Below are 11,472 nucleotides of genomic sequence, written 5' to 3' on the forward strand. Positions count from 1 at the left end.
ACCTGAACACACCTCAGGGAAAAGACCTGAGCATCATTGATGGCAGCTCCACAGAAACTCCTGCTCATTCGCAGCAGTGAGCAAAAAAAGAAAATATTGGATGCCTAAGAAATGAGATGCACTCAGTTTTGGTCATCCAGACTCTACTATAAGGATATAGCAGTTAGAAAGGGGATTTCCAAGACAGGCTGTGAAAATGTTGGAGGCTGCCATGAGCAGACAGACTGAAAAGTCTGGGATTGTTTAGTTTAGGGAAGAGACAAACAAGGGGACATATGATACAGGAGGGAAAAATAAAAAAAAATTGAATTGGTTACATTTAAATGGGCAGACAGAGAACAGTTCCCTACCAGTAATATCTATAGACACTTAGTGCTTAGAATGGGCTAATTCTGCAAATTTGAGGGAAATTATCAGGAAAAATGACTGAGAGGAAAAATGTAGACAGCAAAATGGGAATGAAACTTGGAAGTTCTTTGAGCAGGGCTGGCTCCAGGCACCAGCTTCTCAAGCAGGTGCTTGGGGCGGCTGGTTGGGAGAGGAGCGGCAGGTCCAGGTATTCGGCGGCAATTCGGCGGATGGTCCCTCACTCGGGATTGCAATCGCAGCCGCGGCTTATTTTTTTTTTGGTTTTGGCTGCTTGGGGCGGCCAAAACCCTGGAGCCGGCCCTGTCTTTGAGAGTAGTTTATTAGATTGCTAAAAAGCTACAATTCCACCGTCAATGTGGGAGAACAACTTTGACTAAAAACCCTGATCAGTGGCAGAGGGAAGTCAGCAATTAGTCGGGGAAAAGAAATATATTACAAATGGGGGGGGATACAGATAGCAAGCCATACAAATTGGAATTTATAAAAATTAATAGGGAACATTAAAGACCTAAGGGAAAACTTCATGCTTGGCAGGACTGAGGATCAGAATAGGAGGTTATTAAGATTTTTTTAAGAACAAAAGAAATCGCAGAAAAGGTTAAGGCCAATTCCCTAGAGGGAGAAAAGCATCTTGCTAATATTGCTATAAAGGTAGATTTCTTCGATAAATATTTTTGTTCTGCACTGGGAAAGAAGCAGTATGAGACACTCATATAACATGAGGTGATGAAATACTTTCCAGTTCATTAGCAGTAAAGGAGGATGTTAAACAGCATCTATAATAGAACCGTAGGGTTACCAACAGCAGAGTTACAAACTGACCAATAAACCACACATCTCATTCAGAACAAGAAGTATGCAATCAGGCAGCAGGGGAACCAAAAAAAAAAGGCAAATACAGGGTGGTTCTGTGTTATACATCGACTTTAAAAAAAAATAAAGGGCAAGTTTAAAAAAAAAAGATTAGACAAGTTTAGGAAACAATGGAACACTGGTATGACATTCATTTAAAAATAGTCTAGGAATATAATTATATAATATAATTAATAGTCAGCAACATGGTTAATGTAAAACAGTTCTTGTCGCATAAACCCGATTTCCTCCTTTAATAAGTGTACACGTTTCGTTGATCAAGGGAACAGTGCAGATGCAGTAGACTTCAATTTCTCTGAGGCATTTCAATTAGTAGGAGAAATATTCAGATAAAAAAACTGAACACTATACAATATCATACTTAAGATGAACTAAAAACTGGTTAACTAAAAGCAGCTGTCAATGGGCCATTGTCAGTGAAATGTTTCCAGTTGGGTTCTGCAGGGATCAGTTCTAGGCCTGATGATATTCAATATTTTCATCAATGATCTGGAAGCAAATAAAATATCACTGTAGATAACATTTGCAGACGACCCAAAGATTGGCAGAGAGTTTACAATGAGGAGGCCAGGGCAGGCATACCGATTGATGTGGAGTGTTTTGTGAGCTGAGCGAAATATTTTAATACCGTTAAATGCAAAGTTATCCTTATGGGAGAAGGAACACAGGCCAAACCCACAGACTAAGGCACTGTATCGTGGAACACAGCGACCCTGAACAGGATTTAGATGTCATTGTGTAAAACCAGCTCATTGTGAGCAGGGCGATGCTGTGGCCAAAAGGGCTGATGCGATCCCTGGATTCGTAAACAGGGGAGTGGTGAGTTGGAGCAGGGGAAGGCTTTTACCTCCGCACATAGCATTGGTGAAACCGACTGTGTGAAGTCCCAGGGTCCAAATTTCAAAAAGGATGTTGAAAAATTGTAGAGGGGGCAGAAAAGTGCCACAAAAATGACTGGAGGCTGGAGAAAATGCTGGACAGTGAGAGACTTAAAAGAGCTTCATTTATTTAACTTAAATACTACTACCGGGCTCTGTAATCTAGGGGGGAAAGGCAGAGCAAGGCCCAGAGGCTGGAAGCTGAACCCAGACAAATTCCAGTTGGAAATAAGTACTAAATAGTTAGCACTGAAGGTGATTAGCCATTGGAACACACTGCGAAGGGAAGTGGTGGATTCTCCAGCTCCCCAAGCCTGCAGATCCAGACTGGATGCTTTTCTGGGAGATCTGATTCCCGGCTTGCCTACATTAAAATGCTACAGCGGTGCTGCTGTAGCGCTTCTGTGTAGACACTACTGACACTGATGGCAGGGATGCCCCCCTCAGTGCAGGTAATTCACCTCCCCGACCTCATTCTGTCTACACTGGGGTTAGGTTGATATAGCTACATCTCTCAGGAGTGTAGGGTTGTTTTTTTTTTTGTATTGCAAAAAATACAAAAGCAATTTTTGGATGCATTAGCAGAGGCATAGCATGCAAGTCACAGAAGGTGATACTACCTCTCTATTCAGCACTGGTTAGGCTTCAGCTGGAGTACTGTGTACAGTTTTGGTTACAAATATATAGAAAGGATGTTGAGAAACTGTAAAGGATCCAGAGGTGAGAGACAAAGATGATCAAAGGGATGAAATGCAAACTGCATTATCAAAGGCTGATATTTAGTTTGGAAAAAGGAGACTGAGGGAGGAGATGACAATGGTCTTCAAATACTTGAGAAAAGTTGTTCTATCTGGCCACTGAGCGCAGGACAAGAGGTGCAAACTCCAGCAGAGCAGATTTAGATTTAATCTTCCCAAGTGTAAGAACAGGAGGCCTCAGGAGGTCGTAGAAGCTCCTTCAATGGAGAGTGTAAAAAGGAGGTTGGATAGCCACTGTCTTTGATGGTTCAGAAGAAACAAACCCTGCATCTTCACAGGGGGCTAGACCAGCTGACGTTTCTCATCCCTTCTCACCCTGTGGCTCTATGAGTCTACGATGTAAAATCCTAGTGAAGACCAGGACTTAGTCACACACAAGTTATTGAGCTCAATTCAGGGGTAACTGGGTGAAATTTAATGGCCTGTATTTTACAGGAGGTTAGACTGGATGATACAATGGTCCCTTCTGACCTTGAACCCTATGAATCTATTGATAAAGAAATCCAGACTAACACGGCTATCCCTCTGATACTTGATAAAGAAAGTACGTCAGGCTTTTATATTTACTCTTTCTCACAACACATGAACAAGGGAACATTCATTTATATTAAAACTCTGAGCATATAACACTGATAAAAGAAAATTGTTTACATAATGCATATTTGGCCAGTGGAACTCCTTGCCAAATACATTATTGGAACAAAGGGGTTACCTGAATGGGATTCACAAATGGATTGGCCATTTTAGGTGGTACTGGTAGCATCTCTATTAGTTACAGCTGTCTGACACCTTGCATTAGAAGAGCTCATTTTCTGATGCTTATAAGTTTGCCAAACTTTAAGTGTTGGAACTGAAATTTCCTACACTGGGTGTCTCCTTCTGGCTGAATTGTTTTTTGAAACAATTTGCGGATGATACCAAACTGGGAGTGATTGCAACTGCTTTGGAGGACAGGGTCATAATTCAAAATGATCTGGACAAATTGGAGAAATGGGCTGAGGTAAACAGGATGAAGTTTAACAAAGACAAATGCAAAGTGCTCCACTTAGGAAGGAAAAAGTCAGTTTCACACATACAGAATGGGAAGAGACTGTCTAGGAAGGAGTACGGCAGAAAGGGATCTAGGGGTTATAGTGGACCACAAGCTAAATATGAGTCAACAGTGTGATGCTGTTGCAAAAAAAGCAAACATGATTCTGGGATGTATTAACAGGTGTGTTGTGAGCAAGACACGAGAAGTCATTGTTCTGCTCTACTCTGCTCTGGTTAGGCCTCAGCTGGAGTATTGTGTCCAGTTCTGGGCACCGCATTTTAAAAAAGATGTGGAGAAATTGGAAAGGGTCCAGAGAAGAGCCACAAGAATGATTAAAGGTCTTGAGAACATGGCCTATGAAGGAAGGCTGAAAGAATTGGGTTTGTTTAGTTTGGAAAAGAGAAGACTGAGAGGGGACATGATAGCAGTTTTCAGGTACTTAAAAGGGTGTCATAAGGAGGAGGGAGAAAACTTGTTCACCTTAGCCTCTAAGGATAGAACCAGAAGCAATGGGTTTAAACTGCAGCAAGAGAGGTCTAGGTTGGACATTAGGAGAAAGTTCCTAACTGTCAGGGTGGTTAAACACTGGAATAAATTGCCTAGGGAGGTTGTGGAATCTCCATCTCTGGAGATATTTAAGAGTAGGTTAGATAAATGTCTATCAGGGATGGTCTAGACGGTATTTGGTCCTGCCATGCGGGCAGGGGACTGGACTCGATGACCTCTCGAGGTCCCTTCCAGTCCTAGAATCTATGAATCTATGAATCTATGAAAGTATGATATATAACAGTTCAGCTGACTTCTTGAATGAAGCTAGGAGAGAAGGTGTCTTGCCCATGTTGAAAAAAAATCATAATTACTCTAGTTTGGAGCCCTAGCTCCTCCATGGTTTCCAGCAGATAAAAGCAAATTAACCCCCTCCCCCCCGAGTTAACAGCCAAAGGTCTGAAATGCAAGAGGATGGGGTGACAGTGTCTGTGCATTAATTCACAGCTGGCTCCTGAGTTCTTTAAACAGTTCTTACTCCAAGGGGAGTTTTGCCTCAGAGGAACCTGAGCAAACTACAGGCCACTGAAATGCAGCCACCATGAGGTTGGAGGCCATCAGCCAGGGAGGGCACCAAACAGTGGGAAATTTTGGCCCATAATACTGGAGCAAACTCATCATCACGGGGAAGTACCCTGGCTGTGCAGAGCGGAAAGGGTCACAGACCTAGTCTCTACCCCATCATGCCCACATTGCAAGGGAGCTCCTCAGCAAGAGATGGGTACCTGTGAATTCTGAGAGGGAAGTGTCCTCCCTGGGACTCCACCTTAGATATCTGTATCCCACACGTCACTCACCCCAGCATTTGCAGCAGCATCCCATGCCAAGTGCCAACACAGGAGTGTGTACCATCTATAATATTGCTCTGTGAAATCCTAGTGGGGTTTGCTCAGCCTCTAGAGGAGAAGTGAGCATCTGAATGTAAACAGACTGGAGACAAATCTGTCTGCACTTCTGTGCTATTTATCCAGCGTTAGGCGTAAACAGTAATTAAGTGACCTTCCCAAAGGGAAATAAGAACTCTTGGGCTCTGTGCTGAGTCAGTGAGGAATTGCCTGCTCTGTGTATTTGTGTATATTTAAAAATCGTACCTGATTAGGAAGAAAATGAGGGATAATGCCTAGACCACCATAGGGTCTGATATCCTGTAAATGCCCAGGATGGATGGGTAGATAGCACACAGATCTGCAGACAGATGACTGAGGGGAGACGCGAACACTTTCTGCAGGCACACGGGGCTGTCACTTTGGGTTCAGAGATCAATAATTCTCATCAGTTACTATAATCATACTGGGCAACACCTTTAATTGAAGGATCTTGAAACACCTAGCGAAGTAAAGTCACTATGAACATATCCCCATTATGCAGATAGGTAAACTGAGGTATGGGGATATGTGATTTAGGCAAGGTCACATAGAGAATGACAGACAGAATCAAGGAGTCCTAACTTCCTTGCTCTTAATGCCATTTCTCTATTAGTAACTGAGATCATGACAAGAAGGAGATGGGATGGGCTCACAATCTAGCAGGGCCTATTCATTGCCCTGGGGGAGGGATAGCTCAGTGGTTTGAGCATTGGCCTGCTAAACCCAGGGTTGTGAGCTCAATCCTTGAGGGAGCCATTTAGGGATCTGGGGCAAAAATCTGTCTGGGGATTGGTTCTGCTTTGAGCAGGGGGTTGGGACTAGATGACCTCCTGAGGTCCCTTCCAACCCTTATATTCTATGATTGGGTGGGACCTGGAACTGGGGTACCGCTGAGCCCTCTGGCATACCAATATGGGCCCCCTCTCATAGTTTGAGGCTTTTCCAAGCTGCAATCCTCTCCAGGTTATACACTTACACAGCCGTACAGAGACAGGAACAGAGCCAGCTGCAATTACATGAAAACTTTCATGAGCCAACAATAGAGAGGCTCCAGCCAGTTCCACCACAGCTTCCCAGCCTAGGATCCCGGAGCTGTATAGTCTTGCCCTGGTCAGAAGCCTGACCAGTGTAAGTTTATTACCCAGTCCGTCCCTCCTTGTTATGAAAAGTAGTGTGCACCAGCCCCTGCTCCTAAGCATAATTCCCTTTTGTATTTCAAAGAACACACTGGTATAGGTAAAAAAAAAAATAGAACAGATTCATTAATTATGAAAGGTAGATAGTTAATGATTATAATGAATAGCATACAGATGACGGCTGTCGATTGATTAATGTTAACTCATGTGATTAACTGAAAAATAATAATCAGGATTAATCACATTTTATCGCACTTTTAAACAGTAGAATATCAATTGAAATTTATTAAATATTTCTGGATGTTTTTTCTACATTTGCAGCTCAGAATGCAAAGTGCTTACTTTACATTATTATTTTTATTTAAAATATTTGCACTGTAAAATGATAAAATGCAAGTACTGTAATGCAGTCTCTTATCATGAAAGTGCAAAACTTTAGCACCTACAAGTCCACTCAGTCCTACTTCTTGTTCAGACAATCACTAAGACAAACAATTTTATTTACATTTTTCAGGGATAAGGCTGCCTGCTTCTTATTTACATCACAAAAAAGTATGCCTGAAAGTGAGAACAGGCATTTGCATGGCACTTTTTAAGCCGGCATTGCAAGGTATTTATGTGCCAGATAGGCTAAATTCATATGCCCCTTCATGCTTTGGCTACCATTTCAGAGGATATGATTCCATGCTGATAATATTCATTTAAAAAAATGAACATGGGGGAGAATTGTATGTCTCCTGCTCTGTTTTTGCCTGCATTCTGCCATATATTTCATGTTATAGCAGTCTCGGATGATGACCCAGCACATGTTCCCCGTTTTAAGAACACATTCACAGAATTTGACAAAACACAAAGAAGGTGCCAGGGTGTTGTTTGTGGCAGAGACTGTGACACCTCCCCCCTTCATTTACTGCAGGAGTGTTAGTCACTGACTAAGGTGGTGGCAGTGTGCCCAAGTATCAGAAATATTGTAGTGTTATCCACAGATGTTTGTAAAAGTTCTCTGTACCTCTCAACATTTTGTAGATCAGCCTAGTGATCTCAAAAGTCAGAAAGGGTGCCTTCTCTGGGTTGCTAGAAAACTTCTCTTTGTATCTGTGCAGCATTGCTAACCATTGTGCTTTTCCAACTGGTGATAGCTCAACACAGATATTCACAAATTCCATGTGGACGTGTGCCTCAGTTTCCCCTTCTACACAGAAGACCGGGTTTATAATTTCCCTGCTGTGACAAGCTTTGAGCCTTTCTACACGTTAGCTGAGAAGCAGTATCCCCATAGGGATATCTTGTAACAACAGTAGGCATTTCCAAATATTTTTATTATACCAGGCCTTCCGCTTGTATAGTCTGGTTTGTTCAATACCTACTATGTCTTTCAACTCCTCCCTGAACCTTAACATGTCTTTATTTACTGTTTTTCCTTCGCCCCTAGTGTCTTCTGCAGTATGAGATCTCAGTGTAAAGTCATCTTTGGTGTCAAATGTGCAGGGGTCTGGTGAGGTAAGGCTGTAAGGGGAATTTGCAGCCCTGTGTGGCGCTGTTTCCAAATCCCACGGTTATGCCCTTCCAAAAATTTACTTCCTTCCCTCTGTAGCGGTTTCCCTGTGATCCCCACTCCCAGCATTGGTACTTTTCCCCTCCCCCTTTCCTCAAGGGTTGTGATCTGTGCTCTCGGGGCTAAGAGGAGTGTCTTTTCTCAGCAACCCTTTCAGGGCTGCTATCTGTGTATTCCCAACCCAGGGAATTTCCTCCTCCCCTCTTTCAGGTGGGTCATTAACATTTTCACAAACAACCATTTCTTCAGCAGGATCTTGAAGAGAGAGTTTGTTTCTGATGTGTTTGTGAAAACTAAGTCATAAAAATCGGGACCTGGATTGCGGTACCCTCCGTCACCCCTCTCTACACCCCAGAGAGGTAAATTGTGTGACTGCTCCCTGCCAGGAGGTCAGTTACACCTTTGTCTTTGAAAACCTGAACAATAGGTTGGGTGCCTGAGTGCAAATATGCTGAACCAGCCATTCTTTCCTGGACATTCTCCCCCGTGTGACCAGTGAGAATACATTCTTGTACCCCATCTATTCCTTCCCCAGTTTCCTTATCTGGGCACCCCTCTGGGACACATACCTTTGTGCTCTTGAGCCTGGGATCTATCCACTGCTCAGTTGTGAAAGACTGACATCTAACAGCTTGGATAGTTGTCTCACTTGCATATGCTACGACCCCCGCCTTTCCTCAGTGGTGTTCCCTACTGCTGCAGTGTTATAGTAAACCTCACCCACCTTCTCAGTGGTCTCTACAATTCCATCCCCCTTCTCTGGGTTCCACTCCAGGACACAGGTTCCTGTGCCCCCTAGCACTGGGTTTGTCCCTTGCTAAGCTGCAATCTGGACATTTTTGTCCCTGACAGATAATACAAACTCCTTCCTCACTAAGGAGACTGTCTTCACCTCTAGGTCTCAACCACCCCCAGCACTGGAAGCATCAAAGCTTCCCCCTGCTGCATATGAATCAAGGAGAATTTCTCCCATTCCCTCAGCAGTTCCTAGGACTTTCCCCTTTTGCTCTGAGGTCCCTGCAGAACGCTCCTTCTTGCTTCAGGCGGACACTTTAACAGCCTGAGCTACGTGGAAGAAATCATTACCAATTACTGTATCAATAGGGTTATCGCCTACTATCCCCACTGACAATACAGCTTCTAAACCCTCGGTTTGTATGTGCACTTTAGCCAAAAGCACAAGGATTTTGTGGCCTGCTACTAAAAAAACCTGAAATCTGTCCTGGCAGTATGTCATCTGCCTACACTATACTCCGCCTAACTGCAGAAATTTCTGCTCCTGTATCTTCAAACCTAAGGCATTCCATTAATTCTCACAGTCTTGATGTGCTTCATGCTTACTTGTGAAAAGGCTAATTTTACACACCCGGTATGATAAGAGTCAGCTGACAGAGGGGCTTCTTTGCTCAGAATCACAGCATTCACAGGGGGAACCTGATACATGCTTCCTCCAAGTCCAGGGCTTTTAGTCCTCGGATTATAATGAATCCTTGGGATTCATAAATTTCTAAATTTTGGGGATAATTCTGAAATTGTTTCAAAATCATTCCTTTCAATTTACGATAATCTAAAGCATCCTCAATTGTCATTTTATTGAATATATCCAGAGCTTTACCGGTTAACTTTGCAACAAAAACAGCATCTTCTGGTCATCAAGAATCTTATGAATCACTCACAGCCTCTCCAAGGTAGTGAATTATTGAAAAATATCTTCTGCCTCGCTGGATGCAGGACACAACTATTCCTATTTGTGGTCTTTGGGAGAGGTGGGAATCAGTGGAGTGGGAGGGTTCTGGTTCCGCTTTTCCTGCAAGTCCAGGGGTGGCTCCAGGCACCAGCACAGAAAGCGTGTGCCTGGGGTGGCAAGCTGTGGGGGTCAGCGTGCTGGTTGCCGTGAGGGTGGGAGTCAGGCGGCCTTCAGCGGCATGCCTACGGAAGGTCCGCCAGGCCCACGGTTTTGGCGGTAATTTGGCAGTAGGGACGCTGAAGCCGCGGGACAGGTATATCACCCGCAGAAACTCCGGGGAATCCGCGTGACCGTGGACTGCCAGCAGGCGCACCGCCGAAGGCCACCTGCCTGCCATGTTTGGGGTGACAAAAACCACAGAGCCACCCCTGAGCAAGTCCAATTGGTATTTCTGCTCTCCGTCCTCCTCCTCAATTTCTTCTTGTTTTTGTTCCATAGCCCTTCTCTGCTCTGCCTGCTCTCTGACAGCCTCTCCCTGCTTTAGCTCCAAAATTCTTCTGTGTTCTTGTTTTATTTTTCTACAGTCTGCAATGTGAACAGCTCCAATTTCATAATTGTTTCACTGTTTTCACTCATTGTGCTACTTTGCTGCCCGTACTTCCCTTTCCTAAAATAAGCAAACAGAAAATAACAAACTGGTAACCACTTTGACTGATCTCCAGCCACCACACATAACCTCTCACTTCAATTCTCCACGCCAGCATATGAAGTGCAAATCTCCATCAGAACAAGCTGTGCATTTCATCTTGCTTGCAGCACCACTGTGATGGTCTGCCCCAGGTGCAACCTGGAACTGATCCCTCCGGCATACCAACCTGGGCCCCCCTCACACTGAGCCTGTAACAAGCTGCAACTCCCTTCAGGCCCTGCACTTACACGAACATTCAAAGACAGGGACACACCCATCTGAATTACATATAGGCTGTCACCAGCCATGCATGAAAAAAACACATTGTTTTAGGTAAATAAATATAAAACATTATAAACAGAAAGATAATTTTAAGTGATCATAAGTAATGAGTGTACAGTTCAAAGTAGATTACCTACACAATAAAACAAAACCACAATCTGAGTTCTATAAGCTAGATAGGATTTGAATCAAGCAGTGTCTCACTCTGATAGTATAAACAGTTCACCAAGTTCCATACAGAGGCTGGGATTTCTCCTTTCCAGGCTAGGACCCAGCCAGTTGTGGGGGGAGCGAGACCAAATGGTGAGGATATTTCTCCCTTTTTCAGTTTCTACAATCTGAGGGAAAACTTCATTTTTCCAAGCAAAAGCCCCCAGCACATTTAGTGTAAAAGTACAGGCACAAGATGGAGTCCAGCATCACATGAGTTGGCCACATGCCCCTACATGATTCTATGAGTCATAGCAGGGGCTATAATGCTTATTCTGGTGAGAGCATCCCCAGGAAAGTCCATCAGCTGAGGATAAATTTCTTCCATGGCCCATTGTGCTCACTGATGAGCCATGAACTTGAATAGTCCATTCACAGTTTGCCGGCTAGACTGGATGTAAACTACCTTGTTGTAGTTGTCACAGAAGCAAACACATTTGAAATAGAGGTACATAGCCAATATTCATAACTTCAGATACAAAAATGACACATGCATACAAGTAGGATAATCATATTCAGCAAACCAGGATTTTTCTGCAGACACCTCACATGATATATGTTGTAGAAGTTTTGTTGCAATTATATAACGGG

This window comes from Chrysemys picta, chromosome 1 (assembly GCF_011386835.1).
Source record: "Chrysemys picta bellii isolate R12L10 chromosome 1, ASM1138683v2, whole genome shotgun sequence".
NCBI classification, from domain to species: Eukaryota; Metazoa; Chordata; order Testudines; family Emydidae; genus Chrysemys; species Chrysemys picta.